The sequence below is a fragment of the Gossypium hirsutum genome, chromosome A08 (genome assembly GCF_007990345.1).
Source record: "Gossypium hirsutum isolate 1008001.06 chromosome A08, Gossypium_hirsutum_v2.1, whole genome shotgun sequence".
In the NCBI taxonomy this organism is placed as follows: domain Eukaryota; kingdom Viridiplantae; phylum Streptophyta; class Magnoliopsida; order Malvales; family Malvaceae; genus Gossypium; species Gossypium hirsutum.
The window spans coordinates 104,068,473-104,081,811 of record NC_053431.1 but is presented as its reverse complement, the minus strand read 5'-3'; the positions used below and the strand labels follow the sequence as shown (position 1 = coordinate 104,081,811).

At 32.7% G+C, this 13,339-nt stretch overlaps 1 long non-coding RNA gene across 1 annotated transcript; it reads left to right on the top strand.

Moving 5' to 3' along the window:
• The first annotated feature begins 5,121 nt into the window (after positions 1-5,121).
• Positions 5,122-6,543, top strand: LOC107934300 (uncharacterized). Its single transcript, XR_001693861.2, has 2 exons — positions 5,122-5,711; positions 6,155-6,543. It is a non-coding gene; the product is annotated as an uncharacterized lncRNA (long non-coding RNA).
• Positions 6,544-13,339: the final 6,796 nt, after the last annotated feature.

Genomic DNA, 13,339 nt, shown 5'->3' with positions numbered 1-13,339 from the left:
AAGATGTAGCTGGTGCTAATTTGGCCTATAAAAATGATGATGATTTCTTGTTAGTGTCAACAAGCGATAACTCCAAGCTCACATCCGAGTGGATCCTAGATTCAGGATGTTCTTTCTGCATGTGTCCCAATAGAGAATGGTTCTCCACATACAGTTCGGTTGAATATGGAGTTGTGCGCATGAGAAACGATTCATCTAGTAAGGTAATTGGTATTGGTACTGTTAAAATTAAGATGCACGATGGGACGATTAGGACACTCTCAGATGTCAGGTATGTACCTGATTTACGAAAGAATCTCATCTCCTTGAGTATTTTAGACTTGAAATGATGCAAAATCAACATCAAGTCGAGCGGCATTAAAGTATCTCATGGAGCTCTCGTTTTGTTAAAAGGTAAAAGAACCGACAGTCTTTATATTCTAGAAGGTTATACAGTGACCGATAAAATCGGACGTCCCTCGTCCATTACGGAGTTGAAGTCAACTTGTTTGGAGCAGAGGCAACTTGGTCATAAAAGGGAAAAGGTATGATCGTTTTGTTAAAGAGAGGTTCTCTCTTGAATGCAGGTTACTGTGTTCGTGAAAATCAGACCCGAGTTAGTTTTGATTTGGCAGTGTACAAGTCAAAGGCTAAAAGTCTTCCAGTTTCTAAGCACAAATTCGACTTAGTTAAATCCCTGCATAGTTCAAGATAGGCTAGTGGCGGGCTTTGGCAAAAATGGTTGTCGAAACCCTTTTTATTTTGAAAACAATGGGGATCGACTTTTGAAAAACAAAAAATGTGGAGTCGCCACCAATATTTTGATTTAGTTGTGATTGGGCCACCTACTAAAACATTTTATTCTATGAAAAATAAATTTGGTTCATGTAAAATAAAAAAACCAGTTCGGGAGTCAGTTACGCATGAGGAAGGGTTAGCACCCTCATTACGCCCAAAAATTGGTACCAAATTGATTTGATGCTGTCCTTATACCAAAAGGTTTTTTTTTTAAAGAAAAGATTTTTCAAAGTATGATTCTTTTTTAAAATGTTTGAATAGTTCAAATTAGTGGTAAAAAAATCTCTCGTTTCAAAGATATGCAGTATCATACCCAGTACGATTGGATACGATCCTTTATACCTTTAAAAATACGATTAATTTTTTACTTTTGAAAACTCGTACACTAAATTATAAAAAGGTTATCCAAATATTTAGTTCACTGAAAAATTATACCCAGTACGAATGAGCATGATTTTTCGAATTCCCCAAATATTGGATATTGCCCTATTTCAAATTTTTTGAATGCTAAAGAAAATTGGAAATTTGCTCAAAATGTGTTTATCCATTTTAAAATGGAGTACTTAATGAATTGTATCAAAACGTGTTAGGATCGTCCCGAATAAGCAACGAACAAGTAAAAATAGTAGAAGAAATTGAGAAGATAAACACACAAATTTAACGTGGAAAAACCCCTCAAAAGAGGATAAAAAACCACGGGCAAAGATAATTTTACTATAATGGCAAAAGAATGAAGAGTACAAAAGATGGAGATAAAAACTAAACCCCAAAAACACGAAAAACAAAGAACCCTCAAACGTAAACACAAAATTCTCTGAATGTGTTATGAGTTCTAATCTAATGGGTGTCTCATATAATTCTAAGATTGTAAAGGAGCCTATTTATAGGCTAAATTAGCAAGTCAAATAAACTATACTAATAAATGCTAAATATATTATACTAATAAATACTAAATCTTCTAGAAAGAAAATATATTTTTGTTTAACTTGACTTGCAAGCAATCTCTTAGAATTTGGGTCACACAATTCTAACAATCTCCACCTTGACACAAATTCTTTCAATGCCATCTTTGCCAAAACCCGCCACGGGCCTATCTTGAATTATGCAGGGAATTAACTGAGTCGAATCTATGCTTAGAAGCTGGAAGACTTCTAGCCTTTGACTTGTGCACTGCCAAATCAAAACTAACCCGGGTCTAATTTTCACGAATACAGTGCCCTAACTTTTCAAAACCTGCATCCAAAAGAGAACCTCTCTTCAACGAAACGGTCATACCTTTTTCCCTCCTATGACCAAGTTGCCTCCGCTTCAAATGAGTTGACTTTGACTCCGTAACGGACGAGGGACGTCCGATTTCACCGGTCACTGTAGAACCTTCCAGAATATAAAGACTGCCGGTTCTTTTACCTTTTAACAAAACGAGAGCTCCACGAGATACTTTAATGTTGCTCGACTCGATGTTGATTTTGTATCCTTTCAAGTCTAAAATACTCAAGGAGATGAGATTCTTTCGTAAATCAGGTACATACCTGACATCTGAGAGTGTCCTAATCGTCCCATCGTGTATCCTAATTTTAACAGTACCAATACCGATTATTTTACTAGATGAATCGTTTCCCATGTGCACAACTCCACCTTCAACTGAACTGTATGTGGAGAACCATTCTCTATTGGGACACATGTGGAAAGAACATCCTGAATCTAGGATCCACTCAGACGTAAGCTTGGAGTTATCGCTCGTTGACACTAACAAGAAATCATCACCGCCTTCATCGACCAAATTAGCACCAGCTACATCTTCCTCGTTACTCTCAGCAGCTCTTTTATTTCGCAGTTTATAACAATCTACTTTGACGTGACCTAACTTTTTGCAATAGCGACACCTTTTGTCTCGTTTCTTTGATGCTACCAAAACGGAAGCTTGTCTATCTGCTTTGCTATTCAAATCAAACTCATTGTCGAGTTTGTCTCTACTCAACAAATGACCCTTCACATCTTTGAACGAGAGTTTGTCTCTGCCATAAATCAGGGTCTCCCTGAAAGACTTGTATGAAGAGGGTAAAGAGCACAATAATAGCATAGCTTGATCTTCATCGTCAATATGAACCTCAACGTTCTTTAAATCATTTAAAAGAGTAATGAATTGACTGATGTGATCTTTAAGAAGCTCACCTTCGTTCATGCGAAACGTAAATAGACGTTGTTTCAACACTAAACGGTTAGCCAGAGACTTAGTCGCATAAAGAGTTTCTAACCTTTTCCACAAGGCGAATGAGGTCTTCTCCATCAATACCTCCTGCAATACTGTATTCGCGAGGCACAACTGGATTGCAGACAAGGCCTTTTCATCAAGCTCTTCCCATTCTGTTTGATTTAGATTCTCAGGCTTTTTTCCTGTAACAACCTTTTTCAAGCCATTTTGAACTAGAATTGCCATCATCCGAACTTGCCACAGATTGAAATTTGTCTCACCATCGAACTTCTCAATTTCAAACCTTGTTGCTGCCATCTCTGACCGGGCTGATCTATGAAAGTTAAACTAGCTCTGATACCACTTGTTAGGATCGTCCCGAATAAGCAACGAACAAGTAAAAATAGTAGAAGAAATTGAGAAGATGAACACACAAATTTAACGTGGAAAAACCCCTCAAAAGAGGATAAAAAACCACGGGCAAAGATAATTTTACTATAATGGCAAAAGAATGAAGAGTACAAAAGATGGAGATAAAAACTAAACCCCAAAAACCCGAAAAACAAAGAACCCTCAAACGTAAACACAAAATTCTCTGAATGTGTTATGAGTTCTAATCTAATGGGTGTCTCATATAATTCTAAGATTGTAAAGGAGCCTATTTATAGGCTAAATTAGCAAGTCAAATAAACTATACTAATAAATGCTAAATATATTATACTAATAAATACTAAATCTTCTAGAAAGAAAATATATTTTTGTTTAACTTGACTTGCAAGCAATCTCTTAGAATTTGGGTCACACAATTCTAACAAAACGTTTGCATGGGAAAGAATTTATAAACATGAAATAACAGGACACAACAAGTCACTATTAACAAATCCACAATTATGTACAACTATTCTAAGTAAAATGTGACAAATTCTTAATCATGGCTGATGAACAATCAATAAAATGATATACAACAATAATTAACATGACATAATATAAAATTATCCATAAATATGTACAAAATGCAATGGAATTAGAACTTAGTATAGTATAGGACATTTTAAAATTGACGAATTAATTAACACATATTATAAGTTGACAAACTTGTATAAAAACTAGGGATTTATTTAAAATAAATATTGCAAAACAAAACATTTGAATCGAATAATATGCAAAATATTTTAAACACAATTTCATTTAGATATTTACACTGTACATAATAACTTAAATAATATATAGAATATAAAAGACAAATACAACACATGATAAGATATAATGTACATAGCAAATTTGTAAAACATGTATATATAAATAAATTTAGAAATAATTATTGGTAAAAGATGTCATGAAATTAATAATGTATATAAAAAAATAAGTAAATATATAAATTATGCATGTAACGAATCTTTTAAAAAAAATTCTAATCATACACACAAAAAGGTAAAACACTATGTGTACAAAATACATAAATTTAGTGATGTATATTCATAAAGCTATATTTATAAAGGGAAATTTTAAAACAAATAATATATAACATAATTTTACATGTAATAAATTAATTTGGATTGATGAAACATATATAAATAATACATGTATAAGGATAATAAAATATGAGAGTGTATACAATAAATAAATTATATGATTTAAAATATGGTCCTTAAAATAAATATGTTATACACATAAATAACTTGAAAAGAAAATATATACATAAAAAAATATTTACATAAAGTTATACGAACATAATAACATGTACTATAGGAAGAATGATTTAATATGGGTAATGTACATATGAAGAAATTTTAGAAATAATTGTATGTCCAAAATAATATTGAATTAAAATATGAATTCTAAGATTGACTTAATTTTATTATATATTTAATAAATTTAAAAACATAACTATATTCAACTCTATTAAAAACTACATCAATAAAAAACAATATGACTTCCATAATCCATGTAAGTATTAAATATACGTTTAATAACAATTTAAATGATATATAAAATAGATGAAATTCTCAAAAAGAACATAAACATTAAGATATGTAAAAAGCATAGAATTAATAGCATACATAAACCAAAATGATTTTTACTTCAAATAATACACTAATTATTAAAATAATAGAACAAAAACAGAAAAGATTACAAAATTCAGCTATCAAAACAACACAAAATATCACAACCAATGATTAAGCATGTAAAAAAATGTATGTGCAGTAAAATAAAGAAATAAGACTTAATTGAAACAAAATTGAAACAGGAGAAACAATTTACAAATGAAATAAAATAAAAATAAGATCAATGTGCCATGCGCACAAACATGTGGGGACTGGTATTGAAAATATCCCGCGCCTATAATGCTGCATTGAACCGCGGATCAAGGTGAAAAATGCACAAATTCTAGAGCTAAATTTTAAAAAACAAAGTAGGAAATCTGGATGCATTTGAGGGCTTTGCACAGAAAGAAGGACCCACTGCGGAATTTGACCATTTAAAAGGACAAGGCGCGGATCCGGGTATTCCAACAGGCTAGCGCGCGGATCCTCAAAGCATGGAACGGCGCCTTTTTTGCACAATGAATTTAAAACCCTTTTTTCATCCTTTCGTCCCAAATACTGCCAACCTTCCAAACAAAGAACCACAGCCCCAAAATTAAAAATGCTAGGGTTCTTAACATCTGCCGGATTCACCATTTTGTTTGGCAATCGATAGTATACCACCATGAATAGATCCATGCCACGTCCATGAAAATGTGGTAAGATACTTTCCTTTTTCTTTTTCCTTCGCAAAATGTTTGAATCCACTATTTTTCTTTTTTTTTTAAAAACAGAACAAAATTAAAAAAATGAACCCGAATTCAACGATGTTCGACCCTCGCCCGTATCCATATATGAGATGTAGGCTTTCATTGGTGTCGATTCAGGTGTTTTCTCTTTGTATTTCTATACCAAAATTATATGCTAATTAAAAAACGAAAGAAGAAAATGTTTGGGAAATCACCTCTTGGTAATTTTTCTTACTCTTTGGTATTCAATATGCGTGTGTACTTTCGCTTGTGCGTGTAAAATTACAGGGACGAAATCAATGGCTTCTTATAGCCTGATTTTTGGAATAAAAAATAAAAATAAAAATTACATTATTTGTTGTATTCTGTTAGTAATTCTTCTGGTATATTCTTGTGCAAATTCGGCCATACAGAGGAGGCGTGTGGAGGAGGCCGTGCAAGGAGCCACTCGTTGGAGTCCCAATTCTCTGGCCTATTCTGGCACGTTCCAGAAGCTTCTAGTGCTGCTGAGATAATTTTGGGTGTATTGGGCCTCGAGTTTTAGGGCTTATCGGGTCATGGGTTATTTTGGTAATTGGGTTGGGTGTTTATTTTATGTAATTGGACTAATGGACCTTTATTATTTTTGAGGTTTTTTTTATTTTTGTTTTATTTTTGGTTTTTAATTTCTATTTTTTATTCCAATGGTCCCGGGCGAAATGGGCCTATTACAATGGCATTGTGGAAATATGAGTCAAGGTGGAGATTTGTTAAATATGACTCTTATTTTCAGTTAAATTTGAAAAATAATCTTTCAGTTAAACTCTGTTTACTTGTTTCAATTAAACACTGATTAGTTTAGATTATTTTATTATTATTTGACCTATGAATTTAGCCTATATATAGGTTTTTTTACAACCTTAGAAAGATACACTAATTAGAGATTAGAACTCATAACACATTTAGAGAATTTTGTGTTTACGTTTTGAGGGTTTTTTATTTTCAGTTTTCGAGATTTAGTCTTTATTTTCATCTTTTGTACTCTTCGTTCTTTTGCCATTATAGTAAAATTATCTTTGCCTGTGGTTTTTTATCCTCTTTGGAGGGTTTTTTCACGTTAAATTTGTGTGTTCAATTTTTCAATTTATTCTGCTATTTTTATTGTTCGTTGCTTAATCAAGTCGGTCCTAACATTAGGAAGGGACACGGATGACATAGCATAACTGTTTCATACAATCATTTCCAGTGGTATCATTAATGGCAAAGTTCAATATCATTCTAGAGTTGGTTACCGCCTTTGAAGGATGGAAACTGAAAACATTTGCCTTTCATTTTTTATTCGAGTGGACGATCATTATGCTACAAGATACTACTTTAATAACCAACCTTCTAATTACTAAGAAGGTGGTATTCACAGCTAGTGGCATCAATTCGAAGTATGAGTGCAATTGGTTGTTGGATGTCGTGCCGTCAAGGGAGAAATAGAGAATGATTTAGACGAGTGTTGAGTGAAATACACATGGTTGGAAAAGCTTATCAAATTGAACCCTTCACTGCATGCCATTGTGAAGGAGATGGATTGATACACACAAAGCTTAGATGCTCTATCTCTCAATAAGGTCCATACCATGTATTTTCCTTTATTTGACTGTTTTAATGTTGTCAATAGATTAAATCGAGGTTCTACTACTCTAGCATATTTTTATAGAGCGTTTTGTAGGACAGTTTGTGAACTGATCGACAAAGTAAATGGTTGTTGCTTGCTCTTGCAAACATGGACATGACTATATTCTATTGCATTGGATATTAAAATAGATTTAGGGATCACTTGGACCATACTTACTATAGGAGGGATTTGACATAGATGCGTCAAGAAATTGGTAGAAGAGTAGGTATAAAGGTATGTTGATGTTGCATTCACATTCAATGAAATTTTGTATTCCTATTAATGAAAATAAATGTATTTGTATATTTTTGCAATTCTAGTAGATATCATACTTGAACAACGTAGTGTTTGCCACCATATCAGAGATTATTTTCCGACGATATGCTTTATCCAAGGAGCAAATGGCCATCACCCGTTATGTACATCGTGGAGTGGTAGCACCCTGATTAGGTAAATTATAACCATATGATACGTGACCACTTGGCCAGAGTAATGATATAAAAAAAATAATTAAGAATTTTTTTTATCATCCTTAAAACATTTAAATAAGAGTATTATTTACCGATGAAAGCTTAGTTTTGTTAGCAAAAATCTCTAAGTTTTCTAGTATTGTTATAAGTTTTATTTGATTATACTTCGAAAATTCTTAAAATAAAAATCATAATAATTTTTAAAATAAAAATTATGATAATCAAATTGTTTTTTTATCTTTAAATCAAATTAATTTTTTGTAAGTTATGGATTCACGATTTAACTTATTTTACTAAAAAAAACCACAGCACTCAATTTTTTCTCTTTTTTCTCATTTCATCATCAAATAAAAGGTGAAATGAAATCTTTCAAATAATTCTCAACACTACTACGCAATTAATTGATATTAAAATTATTGATATCTGTAACGCCCCAATTTTCGGGAATTCTGTGAATGTTGGCAAAATTTCATGCTTTAATTTTGTCATTTGTGAGTGAAATTATGAAATAGGACCTATATGAAAATGTTTGAAAATGCTATAGGCTAAATTGAAGTGACCAAATAAATAGGAGTGCAAAATAGGAGGATTTGCATGACAAACCTCCCATTTTACATGAAGTGGCCAGCCATCATGTTGTTGTAGACAAAATGTGCACTTGATATCCATAATTTATGGTACAAATTGATACAAATTGATAATAGGTTAGGTAAATGTTCCATGATAATGGGTTAGGTAAATGTTTCATGATAATGGGTTAGGTAAATGTTTCATGATAAGAATTTCATGTCTTTTGTATTAAAGAATTAAATGGATGAAATATGAAGTTTTATTAAAAGAAAAAGGGGTGAAAAGAACAAAGTTTTGTCCATCTTTGTTCATCATAGCTGAAAGTTAGAGAAGAGAAAGGAGAGGAGAAAGCTCTTGAGTATTCGGTCATTAGGAGGAGGAAAATTGAAGGTAAGTTCTTGGTACCTTGCTTCTATTTTGAGGTTCATGAGTTCTTCTTGATTCTACCTTAACTCTTGAAGTATATTTTGATTTTTAGTTGTGTTGTGAGCATTTAGTCATGAATTAAAATGAAGGAAATGGTTGTTGTTTCATGTTCTTTTGATGAAAAATGGAAGATAGGTGAAGTTGAGCCAAACAAATGAGCATGCATGTGCCTTAGATGTTAAAGGGAAAAAATCAGCTAACATGTTGTGCTTTAAAATGATAAAATGGAGATTATTCTTAAGTAAAATCATAGATATGTGATGATTGATTGGTGATATACATGTTTAAATAACATGCATGCAAGGTATGTGTGAAAGAGTGATTTGGTAATAAATCTGCTTGGGACAGCAGCAGTAACGTGACTTTGGAAAATCACCATAAATTGTGGGAGATGAATTAGAAGCTGAATAAATTATGTAATTAAAGCTTATTGAGTCTAGTTTCTAATGAAATAAACAAGAACATATTTTGAATTCTGTACAATAAGAAATTTGATTCGTAATGAAGAGTGGTCAGATTAGTCAAACAGTGAAACATGGGAAACTTTGAGAAAAATCTGGTATTGATTGGCTAAACCAAAAATTCTGAAAATTTTATGGATAGAAGATATATGAGTCTATTTTTAGGGAAAATTAATGGAACTTGATTTGGAGTTTCTTAGCTCCAGTTATAAATAATTTAGTGACTGTTGCTCAGGAAGACAGCTTGTAGTGAAATTATGATTATGTGGTAAACATTGACAAAAATTTGTTAATGAGTTGCTTATTGATTTCTTATAAGCTTACTATGATCTGTAGGTGTGGTTGGCCGAATATTGTAAGGGGTTAATACGTAGTTTGTATTTGAATAGTTAGATTAACGTGTTAGTAATCCAATTGTAGGCGGTTCGTGTGTGGATCTCGTCAGCATATCGTCGCAAACATGTGTGTAACTAACACCCTCTTTCTTAGTCTGGATCGGCAAAAGTCGAAAAGCCGAAATACCGAAAACCAGTATTTTATAGATTTGCGAGTGTGCGAATGCTCGTGAGGTAAATCGATTAATGTTTTTGGTAAACTGCAAAATTTGGATTGCAAAGTGCATGATTTCTGTGCCCTCGATATTTTTGGGCTTAATGGGCCAAAATTGGAATGATGGGCCAACAGGCCCAATTCGGCAAGAACCCTCGGTAGTGATTCTGTTAGTACGTGAAAGGTAGGAATATGCATGAAAAACCCTAAAATAGATAAATTACTGAAATATCTTTAAAAGTGGAAAATTTACAGTTTTACCCCTAGGAGATAAATTACCGAAATACCCCTAGGGTTAAATTGACCTAAATGCATGTTTGACTGTTGTTATTTACTGCATGCCATGTTGTTATTATCTGATGCATGGGACTGGGATATTGACGGAGGAAGTACTGAAAGTGGCTTGTCCACGTACTGGAGGCTTTGCCTCAATTTACTGTTAACTGAGCAGCAAGGCTGCAACTGTAGAGTGTTGGGCTGGGTGGGTTGAGCTATTCCCCATATGGAGTGTATGGCTGGTACGGGTGGAGTGTAGTGGTTGGTGGGTTGAGTAGTCTCCCCAAATGGGCTTGCATATGTTATTGATGTTGCATGTATTTTAAAATGGGCCTATGGGCCATATTGTTATCTAAATAAGGGGCTAAGGCCCAGTTTATTGTAATATGAAAAGGGCTCTGGTCCAGTACCACTGTTACCTGAAGCCCAATAGGCTTGAGCTGACTTAGGCTTTGAATGGGTTTTCCTTACACACTGAGTTTCCCCAAACTCACCCTTTTATTTTCATCCACGCAGGAAATCCCCAACCATAGTGGGCTTGGAGCTGTGAGAGAATTCGGAGTGACCACCCGTTCTGAAAGTTTGGTTTTCTTCTGGTGAACTGGACATCCTATTATTTACGTTGAGGTTTGGGTTTTTAAATGTAATAAGGCCGCTTAATTATTTTTGATGGTTTTAATATGTATTACTAAGATAAATATTACTTATTTTAACTGTTGAAATTGGATACCTTTAGGGCGCGTTTTCAAAAATAACAATTGATTTCAAAATAACACGACAACAAGTAAAGCTTCCGCAATGAAAGTATTTTCCAAAATTAATCACTTTTCCTAAAAATGACTTAATCAAATCGGTTTCCTAGAAATATCCATGACGTTAAGGTGTGGCAATGGCGGTATGCATGTCTAGGATTGGATCCGAAGGGAGCTTGGTACTTAAGCAGTCCGATGGACTCACCACCTCTTTTCCGGTTTCCTACCTGGTGCACAGCTTCCATTCACTTAACCTATAATGAAATTATCTTTTAAAACATCAAGTAGGTTTTTCTGAATCAACAATATAAAATTTTTTTAACGTTTTTGATGTGGCATGCCGGATCCGGCCATAACTTCTGGGCTGGGTTTGGGGTGCTACAATATCTGGGCTTTTACTTGTAACGTGAGGCTAGACTCCCTTAAGAATATAAAATTTTATTTTTAGTTAATTTAGTTAAAGGTAAAATTAGATAGAATTTTAAATTATAAAAATATAAATTATTAAAAAAAATTAATTTATATTTGAGCTCATAAAAATATATAATTTAATTTTAGTTTGTGAGAAAAACTTTTTGACTCACCCCTACTTATAACATCATAGTAAAATAAAAATAAAGTTGGGTGTAATATAGAAGAAGGATTAAAAATATTATAGTTCTCATGGTTCTTATCTTATCATATTATATTTTAATTTTTCGTTCATTTGTAATTTATATTTATTTGATTTGATTTTATAATTATTCGTATTTATTATTGCTTACACTTATAAACTCTTAAGCCACTTATTAGCAAAATTTTAATATGTGAGGTGGTATAGAACAAAGGCTTTTCTAAAGTTTGCTTGGGTTGGTGCCAGAAGGGTGAAACTGAAGTTGAAATTTTTTTATTGCATTTAAGTTGTTGGTTTCTTTCAATTGCCGACCAATAAATGAATGTAGACACTCTGACATGCCAAAACCAAGTCCCACAAGGCTTCAATTTCAAGGCCCACAAGCCTTGTACAATTTCAAGAGCATCCCAATGCTTCAATCACTTATAGCTTAGCTATGCGAAAATAGAAATTCCTAGTAATATTTTGTTATCCATAATTTCTAAAGTGAGATATTATTGTCGAAACCATTTTTTAAAAAGGGATGTTTGAAAAATGGGGATCGACTTTTGAAAAATGAAAACGGGAGTCGCCACCAACCTTTTTAGGTGTGATTGGATCACCTTATAAAACGTTTTGGTCTACGAAAATTAAGAAAACAGGTTCGGGAGTCAGTTACGTACGAAGAAGGATTAGCACCCTCGCAACGCCCAAAATTGGTACCAAATTGAATAATTTTCTGTCTTAATGTCAAAAATTTGAAAGGATTTAAAAATAGGATCCCTTTTTTAAAATCGAAATTATTTAAGTTGAAAAAATCGAGATTCCTTAGCTCCGAAAGAATACAATCATCACATCCAGCATGATAGGACACGATATTCTTAAACTCTCGTAATTGAAATCATCTCGTGATTTACAAAATCTATTTAGAAGGATACTTTAGGCATTTAGACAAACGGAAAATCGCAACCCAACATGTTAGGGCACTATTTCCCGAATTCCTAAATACGAAAAACATTGCCTCATTTTAGAAAAACTTTTTGGATAAAATATGACAATTAAATGAAATATATTTTTTTAAAATAATGATTTGAGTAAAATTTAAAAATTAATTTACTAAGAGTAATACTAAAAAAATTATTAAAAAAATGAAAAAAGTTTGATATGATACTAAAATTATTAAAAAAATTAAAATATATAAAAAAATCCGGGAAACATGGATTAAATCAAAATAAAAAGGGTTGAAAAACAAAGATGAACAAAGAATAAAATAAGAATAAACCATAGAAAATAAGAACGTAAGAGGGAGAGAAATTTGAGTGAAAGCTCTTAAAAATTTTTATTGTTTCCCAAAACTCCAGTGTGTTTACAATGAAGGGAAAGGCCTCTATTTATAGTTGAACCTCCTCAAATCCAACGGTACAGATCAATTACATCAACGATTAAGATTAAAAGGTATCTACAAATTAAATCTCTAAGATTACAAAATCATATCTTCTAAGATTGCATATCATATCTAAGATTGCAATCATATCTAAGATTGTATCATATCTAAGATTGGATATCATTGAAGATTATATTTTCATATGAGTCAAGCTTGTAGATGGACCTTAAATCTTTTCAAGTAATAGGTCATTCCGATCGGGCCAAATTATATTTGTAATTCTGGACTGAACTTGGACTTCGTGTTTTTTGGGGGGTTTATTATTTTTGTTTTTGGACTTATTTCTGGGCCCGGGAAAAATTGAGTGTCTACAGCTGCCCTCTTTGCTCATTGCTGTGTAACAGGAATAGAGCAAAGACTATAAAAGGACCAACTTTACCCGGGCTCGTCGAGTCTTGAGTTCTTGATCCTTG